This window comes from Carcharhinus amblyrhynchos, chromosome 15, assembly GCF_965287045.1.
Source record: "Carcharhinus amblyrhynchos chromosome 15, sCarAmb.v2.hapA, whole genome shotgun sequence".
Taxonomy (NCBI): domain Eukaryota; kingdom Metazoa; phylum Chordata; class Chondrichthyes; order Carcharhiniformes; family Carcharhinidae; genus Carcharhinus; species Carcharhinus amblyrhynchos.
In genome coordinates, this window is record NC_137338.1 from 17,593,080 (window position 1) to 17,610,020 (window position 16,941).

Sequence of the window (16,941 nt, forward strand, 5' to 3'; positions counted from 1 at the left end):
TCCCAACAAGGCAAAGTTGTGCATCAATTCACAGATAACTCCCCAGACCTGATGCTACAGATGCAAGGACTTGCTGGGAGATACTCTTCCCTCCTGGATAACACTCAGGGTAAGAAAACTGGATAAAAGGGCACAACTTCATCCACCCCAAATGTGCCCCCCTCCCCCTCACTCAAACGTCACCTGTCAAGGAACACCGCTATGTGCGAGTTCCCCTCCAAGCTAACCATCAGCCTGATGTGGAACACTACCACTGTCCTTTCATCATCACTGGGTCAAATTAAACCCTAAAGCACTGTGGATGTACTTAACACCACATGAACTGCAGCAAATCAGAAAGCCTGTTAAAGGGCAATAGGAATTGGCAATAAATGCTGGCTGAGCCAGCAAAGCCCACATCCAGTGAAAGAATACATTTTTAAAATCTCTGCCTTCCCAAGTCTACTCTTCACATTCCTCACACGAACCTTGCAGATGCAGCCATCCTGCTCTGCATATGCACTTCCTTGCATCCCCATCTGACCACTCACCTCAATGCAATATCATACCTTTCCCTCATTGCCTCCCTTAAAAATGTTGTTCAACAGATTCCATTATTTTCACACATAGGTCTCTGCTTTTCATCTTGCAGAAGGGGCCACAGAACAGCAGGGAGGGGCAGAGAACTGGAAGTAGAAAACTCCAGCCATCTTCTAACTGGCAGTTGCAGAGCAGGTGGCACAAGAGATAAACCAAGTCTCAATGTGCTAGGCCAGAGCTGGAGAGATGGAGACCTAGCTAACTAGTGACAGAAGTAAATATCACACAGCCATAAGGCACACAACACTGACATGTTGAAAAGCAGAATACGGTGGATGATGAGAAGCAGAATATGATGGATTACGGGAAACAGAAACAGAAAGTGTGGTGAAAAGAGAAACAGAGTTAACATTTCAGGTCAATAACCTTTCATCAGAATTGGGAAAAACGTCTCTGTTTATGACTCACACGTGTTCACTTGATGTCAGCAGCCAGTGGAATATGATAAACAGCACAGTGATTCTTACCTTGACAGCTCTAATGCATGTCTTTCATCTTCCACAGGCCCTTCAAGTGGAGGTGCTGCAGGAGGACAAAGACATCTTAGAGGTCATACAGTCCAAGAGCACAACATCACAGCGCTCATGCAGACCATGCACCAACTCAGTTACATATATTTTGGGGCACCAGCAAAACAAATACTTGGGTTATCACTGGAGCACCTCACACATCACATCACAGGTCAACAAGCAAAAGCAGAAAGTGGAGACAGGCTCAGCAGTGGAGAGTTCCTGAAGAGCGCAGGGGTCTCCAAGTTCTGCTCAGCTCGACAAAACATACTCAACCTTAGATGGGACAGCAATGATGAGGATAATTTCGGAACAGCAGCAAAAAAATACAAAAGATGTTGCCTGGCTTTCCAATCTCATTGTGCACGCTCGCAGAGAAATTAGAGGTGTCCATCCCAAGAATGAATGTCACAATGTTGCAAACCTTTGTGTTGATGTCTTCATCCATGGAAAGATTGGTTTACAGGGCATACTGGCATTAGGTCACCAAAACTAGCACACAATGTCAGGAGGACTGATGCAACCTTAGCCTTTTACTGTCCCCTCAATTTGCAGCAAAATGCTTTATAGTTGCTAGCAGGGAATCATAGAATCCTACAATAGAGGCCATTCAGCTCATCAAGTCTGCACCGACCACATTCCCACCCAGGTTCTATTCCTGCAACCCCACATATTTACCCTAGCTAGTCCCCTAACACAAGGGACAATTTAGCATGGCCAATCAACCTAACTTGCACCATCTTTAAACTGTGGCAAGAAACCGGAACACCTGGAGGAAACCCACACAGACACAGGGAAAACACGCAAACTCCACACAGACAATGGCCTGAAGCCAGAATTGAACTCAGGCTCTCTGTGAGGTAGCAGTGCTCACCATTGTGCCACTGGGGTGGAACAGTGGCACAGTGGTTATTAGCACTGCTGCCATGCAGTAAAGACAGGGCGGATGAAGAAAGGGGACATGAAAGTGAGGACTCTGCTTGAAGCACTTTCATTTCACAGCTCTGTCAGAGTTCCACATCCTGCTTCCTGAAACTTCCCACTTAACAGCACTGGTGGTGTACATCCACCAGGTGGAGACTGCAGCTGTTCAGGATGGTGGCTCATCATCACCTTCTCGAGAGCAATTAGAGATGAGCAACAAAGATCACATCCCGTGAAGTAATGTTTTAAAAGTCCCAATGACCAAGTCTGCTCCTACACAGTTGCAAGTGGAACAGCCTTTGGCAGGGTTCCCCCAGCTCCAAAACTAACGAGTGTGGATATGAGCAGCCTGCCTTTATGTCTGCTGGAACCAGAGGGTTTTTACCACATCGAAGTAGAAAAAAATTATAGCTGCATGAGGGTATACACACGAATGTTTTGCACAACATTGGATTAATTTTCTGAGTCATATTTGTACTACTTGCCCATTATCTGCTGCCGGGCATGTGGTCCTCTCCCTTTTGATGAATGGAAAAAAAGAGGACTGAATATCGAGTAGTGGCTGTCAGTGAAATTTGGGGGGAGGAAGAAATCCAAGTGGGTTCAGCATGTGGCTGCTGGATGGATACACAGATACAAACTAACTAAATCTCGCCATCCTGAGGCCATCTCTGGAACCTTAGCAGTAATGCGCACCCCAGACAGTGCCACAGACACATGATGTTCCTCCTTCTTCTCCTCCTAAGATACACCATACTCTGTGCCTTTCTCCTCCTACAGCTGCAATCCTAGCGCACAGTAATCGTTCTCTGGGTTTTGGCACGTGCAAGTCGAAGGGGCTCCTCTAGGTTTGCCGTAGCACAGGAAGCATTTGCTCAGTATCACGATTGTTTGCTCAACGACACTCCTCACTGTCACAAGGACTTGATTGTCCTGGTCTTGGGGCAAAACTTTGCAACTCCTTACAGGTGGCATCAGCCACATTTTAAGCAACTGGCAGTCAGTAAGTCTGTGCTAAGATGTGAGGAGCTCAGGAAAAGTGGGCTGCTGCAGAACAAATGCAACATTTGTCAGCTCCTGAGGAACTTTATCCACACATGCATAATGATCTTTTTGTAATTGCAAACTAGCGACCCAATAATGGCAATAAAATACTGTGGGTGCTGGTAATCTGAAATAAAAACAAAAAACGCTGAATAAAAGCAGGTCTGGCAGCATCTGTGGACAGAAACAGAGTTAACGTTTCCAGTCCAAATGAGTTGGCATGTTTCCCGTGCCCGTGTAGGTTACCTATGGGTGCTCCAGTTTCTTCCCACAGTCCAAAGATGTGTAGTTTAGATGGATTAGTCATGGTAAAATGTTTGGGGTTACAGGGATAGGGCGGAAGGGAGGGATACTCTTCTGGACCTTTGATGCAGGCTGTATGGGCCAGTTCACCTCTTTCAGCACTGTAGAGATTCTACGTCATGCTCTACATAACACAATGACTGTCCTTCATTAAGAATGGTGAGAGGTGGTGCAGCCGGCAACTTTCAAGCTCCCACTGCCATTTGGCACTCACTTGAGCGCTGACTGGCAGTGGGTGGGACTTCCATCCACACTTGGAAAGAAGTCCCACCCATGAGAGCTATCAACCAATTAGATTGGGTTGAAGGGCTATTAGCCAATCAGGCAGGCGCTGCAGTGGACAGAAGTGATGCTGCAGTGCTCTCAGTCCCGGGATCTTTGGAAAGCAAAGTGCCAGGGGCAGGAGGGTAGGGGATGCCCTGGGGTGAGTGGAATTCCAACATCCTGAGGGGAAGACACTCCAACTCTGAAGGGATTCGAGGCTGGGCAGGATAAGGTCCTTAAGGTCCAAATTTACTCGCTCTTTAAAGATGGGTTCAATGTTCTCTTTCTGGACATCCAAAGTTACATACTGTGACAGATTCTAAAAGTTATGGGCTGGGGTTTTTGAGAACATTGAAGGTGGACAGTTTACCGCCATCTGATTCCCCACTATAACGATAACCCTGAGCCATTTGAAAGAGGCAGGATTAGTACCTGCAGGCAAGTGGTGGGTAGCCAATTTAGGCTAATTATATGTAATTAAGAGACTTATCAAGGTCCTGTTCCTGCACTGGCTAGGATGTCCAGTCAGCCCTTGTGCCTGAACAATGGGCTCTGGGCAGATAATTGGACAGCGGGTTTATATAGTGACACACCTGGCGTCTACAAGTCACTTCAAGCTTGGTTGGAACCCAAAAGTATTAACTGAAGAAGAGAAGCTTTGTACAGGGGTTTGCAGCCCAAGGCTGCCTTGGAACAGCATCCCCAGTGCTCCAATCCTTTCATACCTACTGCACGGCTTCCAGATATATTTTACTCAAGAGAGGACTCCACCCTTTGGGCTGATCACTCACTCTTGGTCCTCGTTGGTCCCTCAAGCCAGATAACCCCTGGAGTGGCTTAAAGAGACAGATACCACAATCACTACATTCCTCCCGTTGACTTTTTTTTAATACATTCTTCAAAACTAATTTACTCAAACCCAGATTCTAAACAAACATTATACAGAATTAAACATTTGTAAATCAATGTAGTGATTATTCAACAATGAGATCTTAAGGTATGCCTTTAAACATAATACTTCTGCCAATAGGAGTCAACAATGCGCAGTTCCAAACATGGTCGTGCATCAGATTCTTCCTCACAGGCTTGTGTTCTATGTTCTCCGAGTTCTGTCCTAGACTGTGCACTGACCATAGACTACAGGGTGTCACTCTCCAATCCTCCGTTGCCCCTTTTCTTTGTCAAGCACCCTACTCTACCAATGCAATGCAGGTACCATCATCACAATAAAATGCAGTCTTATGTCTTGACAGCTCGTTCACAATCTTGGTCTGTCATTTGTGAAAGAATTGGTTGTGGAACTCTGTTTCTGGTACTTATGTTGTGTGATAAAGTTCCTCTCTCTCTAGCATTTCTACTCATGTGACCATTTCAGCAATATCGTTTTGGTGTGTAGTCCCAGTTTTCTTTTCTGCCCAAATTTGCCGCTTTGTCTAATTCTCTCCAGCATAACTTCCACAACTGAATGGCTTCATTTTCCAATCTCTCCTTTTCATCTTCTGCATCAACTAATATTCTGCTTGGACATTCATAGTTCTTGATTCCAAGATCTGGTTTTGCAATCCATTCAATTTATCCATTTCCAAGGTGAATCCATCATTCCCTTCGAACAACATTTGATAACAATCTTTCCCATCTCATGTTTTCAGACAGTTGACTCATTCTGTTTGTTGTAAGTTGCATTGAGCTCAACTGCAACATTCATCACTTCTTCCTTCTTGTTACATTTAACCTCTGAAATGGTAACTTATTCAAACAGTTGCGTTCTCTCTTTGACTTTGTCCATTGCTATGTCCTCCACAGCACCCTCAAACATTGGACAGTTTCTGCCTCTCTGTAAAATGCCAATTTTTCATGCTCATTTGTATATTCCATATGACTGGTTGTTCAATCAGATTTCTAAATAATTTCCATTCATGGCTCTGGTAAATGATAGCTCTGTTCTAATTTCTGCTTCAACAGCATGCCAGCAGTTCTCTCACTCATCACAAACCTGATAGCATTCATTACATGGAGTTTCCTTAGCTCTTCACGAGTTCCAAGCTACATCCTCTGTTGCAGAGTTCTGATTGCATTTTTTCTCTCAATCCATTGTTATATCTTCATGCCTTAACTCAAGTTCCTCCAACGCTAGCTGGTGAATGTTGTACTATTATTTACTGATCTTAATTGATTTCCGAGTTATTTCCACCTTTCCAATTGTGCTTTTTTTTCCCTTTTTTAACTTTGATGTAGCTGGGCTGCTTCTCATTTAGATTAGGTCACAACATGTTCCCTCATTTCCTATTTGCTGTAGTTCTCAATTAACTTTATCCAACACACCTCTCCTTAACATGTTCAATGCATTCTACGCCCATTTTGAGAAAGAGGTCAGCAAGAGCTTCCTAACTCACAGACCACAATCAGTAAGGGTAGGCAACAACACCTCCTCCACAATCATCCTCAACACCTGTGCCACACAAGGCTGTGCTCTCAGCCCCCTACAAACTCCTTACACACTTATGACTGTGTGGCCAAATTCCACTCCAATTTGATTTTCAAGTTTGCTGACGACACCATTGTAGTGGGTTGGATCTCAAACAATGACAAAAAAGAATATAGGAATAAGGTAGAGAATCTGGTGAATTGGTGCAGCAACTATAATCTCTCCCTCAATGTCGGCAAAACGAAGGAGATTGTCATCAACTTCAGGAAGCGTAAAGGAGAACAGCTGCTGGTTCTCTCTCTCTGGCTTTTTAGTGCTTCTACAGTTTTGGTGGGAACTACAGCTCCTCCTTTTTGGACCCTTTCAACACTGTTTAACTTCTCTTTTTTTTAAAGCATGTGGAAGAGTTCGACGTCATTTTCTACAGGTTTTCCATTTTTTGCGAGCTGGCTGGAGAGTCCGTTTCTCCTTGTTTTAAGTATTGATTTTTTTTGTCAATTTCACTGGTGGCTCCTGAGCTGTCCAGTCCAGATACCCCAAAAGGTACATCTTCCTTTAAAAACTTCTTTAAAAAACTTATTTTTGTTTTTAAGCAGATAAAGAATTTATTTTGTTCCAAAACTTCACTTCAACTCCCTCAGTGCAGGGACTCTCCTTCGTTCCCTTGTAGGCTCTGTTCATGAATCACAGAATCTAAGTACAGAAGAAGGCCATTTGGCCCATTGCGCCTGCAGCGACAACAGTCCCATCTGGGCCCTATCCCCGTAATCCCACATATTTATCTTGCTACTCCCCCTGACACCAAGGGGCAATTTTTATTATGACCAATCAACCTAGCCACATATCTTTGGACTGTGCGAGAAACCGGAGCCCCTGGAGGAAACCCACACAGACGCAGGGAGAATGTGCAAATTCGACAGAAACAATCATCTGAAACCAGAACTGAACCCAGGTCCCTGACGCTATGAGGCAGCAGCGCTAACCATTGTGCCGTTCAGGATGGGAGGCCCGCAATATCAGCTTCTTGCTTTCCCATGCTTCTGGGACAACTTCTGCAAACCCTCAGGCTTTTTTCTCTTTTTATTCTCCGAACTTATTTAACTGAAGCAAATCTCTGCTTTCTATCAAACTATCTTCTTTAAGAAGCTGAAACACAGCTCACCTCTAGCTGGGTATATCTTCTCACTTCAAACACTTCTCACTCTTCCCTTTGTTTTCCTCTCCCTCCGGAATAAAAACTGTAGAAACTTGACTCATTTTCCCTTTAGCTCAAGTTTTATTTCTCTGACTCCTAAAGGTTAATCTCTCCTCATTTTAATATTCTATATCTTTCCAAACCTCTTGATTCACCAGCCACACCAGGTTCACAACTTCATCTGCCCCTCAGGATCTGGCACTTGACAATTCTGAGCCTATTCGCCCTAAAATAGGTATTTGGATGAGTGTCCCTTTTTTACCAATCTTCAGTTAAAACAGTTACTCACAGGTAGGCTATGCTATCATAATTTATCCACCTCGTTGCCAATATGTTTGCAGTGGCACGTCCATTGTCAGGAACACACTTCAGTCTTCATCAGAACACCAAAGAACACCAAGCTGCCAATGGGAGGCCCTCAGCCACCCAACCCCTTGTTAATTATATTGTTAGGGTGCCCAGGTAAAAGGGCATGGTATAATTAAATGCTACATAGACACACAGAGCATAAACAGGTGCAGGCAGGTGGGACACAGTGTGAGGAAAGACAAGAGACTGAACAGTCAAAAAGCTCTCTCATTAAAGAATAGCTCTGTATTTTGGGTTTGACTTCATCCACTGGCTTGGATTCTATTAACATCTGGTTTCTGGACAGCAGGCCAACACCATGACCTATAATTGGCTTTAGCATTGAAAATTGCATTGGGCACGTCTGAAGTACACTGTGTGGGGTTAAGTCCTGGAACTATTCCCTATTTCCAACTCTTGACCCCAGATTAAAAATTCCACCCATGTCATGAACAATAAGACATGACACTGGGAGGCGATGGCCTAGTGGTATTATCGCTAGCTTATTAATCCAAAAACTCTGGGGACTCGAGTTCAAATCCCTCATGGCAGATGGTAGAATTTGAATTCAACAAAAAAAGTCCGGAATTAAGAATCTACTGATGACCACAAAACCATTGTCAATTGGTGGAAAAAACCCATCTGGTTCACTAATGTCCTTTAGGGAAAGGAATCCGCCGTCCTTACCTACTCTGGCCTACATGTAATTCGAGGTCCACAGCAACGTGGTTGACACTTAGCTGCCCTCTGAACAAGGGCAACTCCGGATGGGCAATAAATGCTGGCCAGCCAGTGATGTCCAGGTCCCATGAATGAACAAAAAAAAATTTCAAGCCTAAATGGTCGCAATGAGATTAATCCATAATAACAGCATTATTCCAGCAATTTCATGGCAGACAATAAATTTCACTGGTAGACAGGTGCTGAAGGCTAGTTCTTTTTGGTTTCGTGAAGATTAACAGCAGAGCTGTCCGACAATACACGGGATATCAGAAATCCTGGCCAATCTCTTTTTTGCTGCAACTTCCTTGATTTCTTTCAAAACTAGAAATGTCACATGTTATTTATTCATTGTAGTTTTTACAGTAATTTCTGGCTCTAAGTATTAACTCCTGGTTTCTGGAGTCAATGTTTCAGGACTTTCTAATGAAAGGTCATTGACCTGAAACTTTGGCTGAAATTTTCCAGTCCCAAGGTGAGAGGGGAGAGATACAAAAGGGTCCAGAGGGATAATTTGTTCCACACAGAGGGTGGTGAGTATCTGGACAAGCTGCCAGAGATAGTAGTAGAGACGGGTACAATTTTGTCCTTTAAAAGCATATAGACAGTTACATGGGTAAGAAGGGTATAGAGGGATATGGGCCAAAAGCGAGCAATTGGAATTGCTTAGGGGTTTAAAAGGCAGAATGGACAGGATGGAAAATTCCAGCCATTAGCTCTGATTCTCTCTCTACAGATGCTGCCCGACCTGAATATTGCCAGCAATTCGTTTTTATTTCAAATTTCCAGCATCCATAATATTCTGCTTTTCGATGAAGTCAGCTCATGATGGATTGAAGAATATTTTTCAAAATGTATTTATTACCCTGCCTAACAATTTTAGATGGAAAGTTAGTCTTCCCAAGGTAATGTTAGTACATGAATCACTGAAATTCTGACCAACATAGTGCTTCCGAAGTAAACTAAATTAAATTTTGGCAACTACTATTTGCAAAAAAGCTATTTTAATTAATTCTTTCTAAATTAGCTGTCACATCTCTTGTCACATAAATCCTGATTATAGTTTAAAAATTAGAACTTCATTGGCTGTGAAGTGCCTGCGACAGGCTAAGGCAGTGAAACACACAACACAAATCCAGGCTTTCTCTCCAAAACAAAACCATTAACTAGTCTGGCAAAGATGATAACATCATCTCACAGAATTTTCCAAAACATCCCGAAAGTTGGAAGCCGTAAAAAATAAGTAGTATCCTTTAGGAGTTAATCGTCGCAAAAGCACGTGTTTGTGACTTCATTACAAAAGGTAAATTTTTATCTTACCAAGATCTAGATGCACATGGAGAAACAGACAAAATGCACAAAATATTCTTTCATATGAAATGAGTGCCCAATCCATCAGTTGACGCCTTTAGTTTTGTCAACTTTCATCTACTTCTAGCTCTTTAGATACATCAGCTTTAGCTAGTAATGCTGGATTCTGTGTACAATAACATTGCTATGCAACATAATTCAAGTCTATTTGAATTAACAGTAAATTGTTTCTTTTTTTTAGAAAATATAAGCTATTTTGCAATGGTGAAGAAATGGCAGCTTTCAAAAGCTTTCCTGTCACTCTGAAGAATATAAATTATGGAAAACATTTTTCCTTTTGAGGTCAAGGGGATCAGTCTTCCCTTAATTCATTCTCAGGATCAGATCACAGCAAACCAGTGCAGCCACAGAACAGGTTTGTTATGCATGTTGGGTGTACAGTTGGGTGGCACAATGCTAGCTGACACATTCTCCACATTGCACTGCAGTTAAAGGGGACATGCCTCCCACTGTACACTCCGTCTCTCCCCACCACCATCTGAGAATGAACTTAGCCTCATGTATCAGAAGTAAGATGTGCTCGCAAGCACTGCGCAATTGGGGTTCAGCGAAGTGTACAAAAATAAGTTTGTCAATATCATAGGACCCAGCTGGCACAGAAGACAACTCTGATCAACTTATATTTATGAAAATTCTAATAATTTTAAAATATCCTACAAAGGTTGCATGCTTATTTTTCAAAGTTCAAAGTGAAGTGAAGACAAATGCTCTGAATTTCAATCAATGCAAAAATTACTTTCTTGCTGTTGCTGGACTTATGAAGGCTTTGTAAATTTTGACTCCAGTCATTCACTGTGATAGTATTTCATTCCTTTGTCAGTACATCACTGATATAACTGCATTATAGGGCCCTTTAATTAAGAATCCCTCCTTCAATGAAATATTAGTCCAGCCTATGTCCATGTATTAGATTTTACCCAGATCTAAAATGGTAAGTAAAACTTTTCACAAGAACTTTACCACTACATTCATTCTTAGTCATGTTTTAACATTACTCTGAGAAAAAAAAGCAACATTCTTTAGTTTACCATAGTGAATATTTGCAAAGACAGAAAAAGCTGAAAACAAATTCACTTGAATAAAATGAAAATAATAAAAAGGTATACTGTGGTCTTTAAGACCTTGTTTCACTTGATTTATACGTGCTGAATTCTTTTGCCATCCAGGTATTAAAGACTATTGTACCATTAAACTAGAAACAGCTTTCTGGTTGTAATGACAGACTTCAACAGATTGTTAAAAATTACACAACCAAACACAGCTGGAGAATCTGGCTCTATACTGGAGCTCCCAAAGACTGGGAGACCACTCTGCAAAACACCTTTGTTCAGTCCGTAAGCATGTCTCTGAACTTCATTGCAATTCTCCAACTTGCACCCATCTTGATCTGTCTGGGACAATGCCGGAGGTGGAGGACAATGAAGCCCAAAGCCAGCTCAAGGAATAGCAGCACATTTTCCAATTAGGCACTTTACAGCCGTCTGGACTCAAAACGGACTTCAACAATTTCTGACAATAAACCCCGCCTTCATCTGATTTCCTTTTTCTCTGCTGGCTTTGGTGTCACTCCCTCATTTTTCTCACTTATTGGCAGAAGGTGTTCATCCTATTGCCATTCACACCTCTTCTGGATACATCTTCTGTCCTTCTCCTTGTCCTATTACCAGTCCCTTTGTGCCTCCCACCTCTGCACCTGCTATTTAGTCCTTCTTGGTTTCCACCTCACAGACCTTTCCTTCTGTTTTTATTCTCACAATCTCTATTTTCACTTTCCTGAAATGTATTCCAATTTCTAACCTTTTCCAGGTCTGATGAAAGGTCATTAATCTAAAATGTTTCCTCTGTTGCTTTCTCCACAAATGCTACCTGACCTGCTGAGTAATTTCTGGCTTTATTTGAAGAATTTGCGCAGTTTGGAAACATGAAAACCAGAACGATCCTTTCCCACTTCCAAAATGGTTAATGTTTGAAAACGTAACAATCTGAGACATACATTTCACAACTTGCACTGTTCTAACTTCAGCAGTTGTACTTAAAATGTCAATCAAAATTGCACAATTATTTAATTGACAATAATTATACCAATTGTAAATGAAATATTTGCTTTTTTCATTGAAAACAGCAGCTCTGAAGAAAAACAGAGCATATGCACTCTAACATCCAAAATAAAAACTCAGTAAATGATTTAAAACCTTTGACAGCAATAACTTTGGCATAAAATCAATAATTAAAAGTATAGGTCAACTTTGTCACAAATGCCAAATTACAACGTCTTGATCCCCTCTGTGGCTTTACAGTTAGTAGAAGGGTTTAATAGATGAACCCCTAACAATAGATCATTTTGTCAGACCTGTGAATCTACAGGAAGCAGGTTTACTCTAGATGGACTTGTGCCCCAAAAAGCTTCAGACTTTTCTTACCCAAACAATGGAAATGGAATTTGATGTGATGAAAGTGAATTTTTTTCAAGATCCTTCTCACTTGCTCACAACCTAAAAAGAAACACACATTACTATACATAATGAATCATTCAACACGCATTGCAAGATGAATAGAATAGTTGAGTGCGTTTTAGCGCTTTTTGACAGATGATGTTCATCCTTCTGCCATTCATGCCTCTTCTCGATGCATCATCTGTTCTTTCCCTTGTCCTATTTTCACTTCCTCTGGCCCCCCACACTTGCCATTTAATTTCTCCTGCTTTCCACCTCATCACAGATCTTTCCTTTTGTTTTTATTCTCACACTCCCTATTTTCACTTTCCTGAAACCTATTCCAATCTTCAACCTTTTCCAGTTCTGAGGAAAGGCCATTAATCTAAAATGTTTCCTCTGCTGCTCTCTCTACAGAAGCTACCTGATCTGCTGAGTAGTTTCTAGCTTTATTGAAGAACTTGAGCAGTTTGGAAACATGAAAATCAAAATGATCCTTTCCCACTCCCAAAATGGTTAATGTTTGAGGACGTAGCAATCTGAGACATAGCTTCGCAAATCATTCTGCACTAAATGCAAGAGTGTATTTTAAAGACCAATTGAAACTACTCCATTGTTTAATCAAAACATTGCAGTTTAAATTAACTTTACTTCTACACTTAAGCTGATTCTACTTAACTGCACAGAAAATGTTGTTGTTAGAAACTAGGTGTGCTCTTTTGGATTCCTTTATCCAATGATCTGCCAAAAATATTCCTTTTGTGTTAATTTATATACCGACCACATGTTAAAGTTGACCTTCCCCGCTTCCTTTCCCACCTTAACCTGATATTCAGCATATTTTGAAGACATATTTGTTTATTTTTCTTTGAATAAGAGACAGCTCTGAAGAAAAGCAGAACATGTGTACTCTAATATTCAGAAAAAAACTCAGAATGTGATTTACAGCTTCTGACAGCAATAGCTTTAACACAAAATGGATAATTGGAAGTATAGGTCAACTTTGTCACAAGGGCCAATATTACAACCTCTTCAGTGAAAACCTCTTGATCCCTGCCATCACTCTGCAGTTAATAGAAGGGTTTAATAAGATGAACCCTTAACAAAAGATAATTCGGTGAGTTCTGTGAATCTGCAGTAAAAGTGCACCAAAAAGCTTCAGACTTTTCTTACCCAAACAATGGGGATGGAATTGATGTGATGAAGATGAATGTTTTTCAAAATCCTTCTCACTTGATCACAACCTAAAAAGAAACAGAAATTACTATATGGAATGAATCATTCAACAGACTATGCAAGATGGATAAAATGATCAAGTGCTATGACGAGACCTATATGCCTATACAGCACTACTGTCTCAACAACTGGGATATACAGCACTGTAAATATTTGGATTCCACATACTCGGCATCCTGTCAAACTCACACTTCATATCCTACCTTACATGATCTCATCTTGCCACAACAAACACAAACACAATACATCATACACAGCCTTCGTGAATTGGTAAATGGAAAAATGTGGACCACAGGCTCTCCTATGACACAGTGATAATGCATTCATCCTACACAATCTTCCAACAGAAGGCTGTGAGATCAAATTATGTCCATCAACCCAGATAAACAACAAGCTTGATTATAAATCTAAAGCTTGGTCAAAAGGTATACAGGTCTCTGGCTGGAGTCCAAATGCTTCTGTATTTGAAGTGAGCTTCCCTATTTAAATGCCCTGCATACATACATATATACACAGAAGTTACAACCTAACTGTCCACGTCTGTGTTTACCCTCCATGTCAGCAAGTTGTCTGATCAAGTTCACATACTTCATTCTGATATTCCTTCAACAACTGTTCCTTCATCCATCAAACCAGAACAAAGAAAATTACAGTGCAGGAACAGGCCCTTCAGCCCTCCAAACCTGCACCAAACATGCTGCCCAACTGAACCAAAACTCCATACCTTTCCAGGGACCATATCCCTCCATTCCCATTCTCTTCACGTATTTGTCAAGACACCCCTTAAAGGTCACCATCGTATCTGCTTTCACTATCTCCCCCGGCAGCGAGTTCCAGACACCTACCACCCTCTGTGTAATAAAACTTGCCTCGTACATTCCCTTTAAACCTTGCCCCTCACACCTTAAACTTGTGCCCTCTAGTAACTGACTCTTCCACTCTGGGAAAAAGCTTCTGACTATTTACTCTGTCCATGGCCCTCATAATCTTGTACAATTCTACCAGGTCACCCTTTGATCTCTGTCATTCCAGTGAGAACAAACCAAGTTTCTCCAGCCTCTCCTCATAGCTAATGCCCTCCATGCCAGGCAACATCCTGATAAATCTTTTCTGTACCTTCTCCAAAGCCTCCACATCCTTTTGGTAGTCTGGCGACCAGAATTGAACACTATATTCCAAAGGCAGCCTAACTAAGGTTCCATAAAGCTGCAAGATGACTTGCCAATTTTTAAATGGAATGCCCCAGCCAATGAAGGCAAGCTTGCTGTATGTCTTCATGACTATCTTCTCCATCTGCGCTGCCACTCTGTGACCTGTGTACCTGTACACGCAGATCCCTCTGCCTAACAATACTCGAGGACACTGGCCATCAAGTCTAGGGGGTTTGTCAGCTTTGATCCACATTATTATTCCCATTAATTTAAGGTGGCACTGGAGCATGGCGACTTCTTGAGAGCTGCCCCCAGTATCCCTTTTAATTCTATCTTTTACTCTCATTCTATGTTTTCAAAACTCCTATAAACTCTCTAACAACACTTTAAGTTGTTCTTTCCCTACATCCTATCCCTGCCTGTAACACTACATTCTGCACCCTCTCTTTCCCTTCTCTACGAACGGTATGTTTTGTCCACAAGGAACAATTTTTTTCACTGTATAATAAATCAAATAATTCCCTAGTTTCACTCTCTAAAGGATCAATGCTTAGTTTAGCTACTCTTTTCCCTTTCATTGTCAGTTTTATATTCCTTGCTAGTTTTTGCTCATACTCCAATTTTTTCCTCTTTGCTGTTTTTCAGTCAGCCACTGTGAAAAATTGTGCAATTTGCTAGCGTACCTCTTTGCAGCACTGTATGCCTTCTTTAAAAAATTGATATCACCCTTAACTTTTTCAGTTAATCACAGATGATGCATCTTCTCAAGAGTGTCTTTCTCTCTTAGGGGAAGATATCTTTGGTGAGACTTATGAAATATCACCTTAAATGTCTGTCAGTTCACATTGAAAATGGATGGGTTCATAAAAATATGATTTGATAGCTATTTACCACACCGCCCACCCCCCACAATGGCACAAATGTGTTGACATTTATAATCAGCACAAAATATAGCGACCATATTTGCACATATGCTGTATAACACACAGGTAGTCCAATATTCATCTAATTAGTAGAAACAGAAATCTTGACACTAGAGCAAATTTAGAAATAAATTCAGCAACTAATGCAGCAAGTCGCTTTTCAAGTTAAAATTAAAATATCAGGTTTGTATTTATGGCAACGCAATTACATTTAGGATATTCATTTTATATCAAGAGCAATCAAGGAACTAACAAGAAAACGGCCTATTGAAGTGCCTACTTTCTACGTTATTACTCAATTAAAAAGCACTTACAGACATGGGCCAACATCAACACGCTCTTGGAAAGCTGATTTCAAAAAGAAACTAACACTGGTTAAGATTTTATTAAGTTTCATTAAAATCTGAAGAAGCATTTTGACATTAGAATTGACTTGCTGTTAAGGATTTGCCTAGCATCAACAGTAATAAGAATTTAAAATGGCCTGAAAGATAGTAGTCTGCGTAGCAACAGTTATGGCCAGCATTTCCAAGGGCAGACTAAACCTCTAAAAGTGACCCGATCATTCCAAAGGCATGAGAGCTTCTGATCAGCTGTAAATTGCTCTATAGAAACAGAGTACTTAGATGACTGCTATAAAAAAATTACAATTTCACAAACAGAAACTATTTATCACGACTGGGTGATTCAGGGCTATAGAAATTTTAAGTTCCACCAAACAAAAGAATTTGAGATATGTACAAAGCCAACTTTTGAGTTTGAAGTAACAAAAAGGGGAAAACAGTATAACTGTTACCTCCCTCAGAAACATGTAAGGCAGTCCACACATCACAACCAGAAGCCAGTTTGTAACGCATGGCTAGGAGGTTTGGACCCACTTCACAGCTAAGGGGTCCTGTAACATCTTTAACTTTTCAGAGATGCTACAGTGTTGCACTGAAGTCATGGAGCCAAGGCATTGCAGGAAACCTTCCCAGACTTCATCATCGGCCCTGTATTGCGCAGTAACTACAAGCTGGATTTGACATATAGATTTATTTAATTTGGGTTTTGTTTGGGAAAGGGAAGTCTTAGTGAGTTTAGGGGGCTAATTTCTACATAAACCATGTGGGTTTAGTCATTCATGTACTCAAGTGCCTTAGAATACTGTAGTTCTTTTCATTGTGTCATTTTCCTTTCTGCTAAGTTAATAAATATCCTTTAATAATTGTTTATACAATGGCTAGACTGGCTCCTCGCTGGGGCTTTACAGTACTCCACACAATATTCCAAGAAGACTACATACCACCACAAACTGGTGTATCAAGTTCAGCCACCCCCACATGTAACATCAGCGTGGTTCATGACAGAAAATTGGAGGCTCTTGGCCGGGATATTAAAAAGCTTAATTCGTTGGCTGTAGGAGAGTCTTGAATTTTTAAACATAATGAGAGTAAGAAACATATGGAACCCAGTGAGGTGGTGTTATTTAAAACAAGACGACTGCAAAACTGGCTCTTGATTTAGCACAATGTTCT

The 16,941-nt window shown here is 41.2% G+C and overlaps 1 protein-coding gene across 6 annotated transcripts in view; it reads right to left on the reverse strand.

Moving 5' to 3' along the window:
• bbx (BBX high mobility group box domain containing) overlaps positions 1 to 16,941 on the reverse strand; it is a 183,178-nt gene that overhangs the window by 131,018 nt on the left and 35,219 nt on the right. For 5 of the 6 annotated variants that reach the window (XM_080203480.1, XM_080203481.1, XM_080203479.1 and 2 more), the window contains 2 exons: positions 13,288 to 13,358; positions 12,103 to 12,174 (listed from right to left, as the gene is read on the reverse strand). The gene's annotated coding sequence lies outside the window, so the exon portion shown is untranslated. Of the gene's footprint in view, positions 1 to 1,046; positions 1,102 to 12,102; positions 12,175 to 13,287; positions 13,359 to 16,941 lie in introns of all 6 variants that reach the window. The other variant, XM_080203482.1, reaches the window with a different exon arrangement.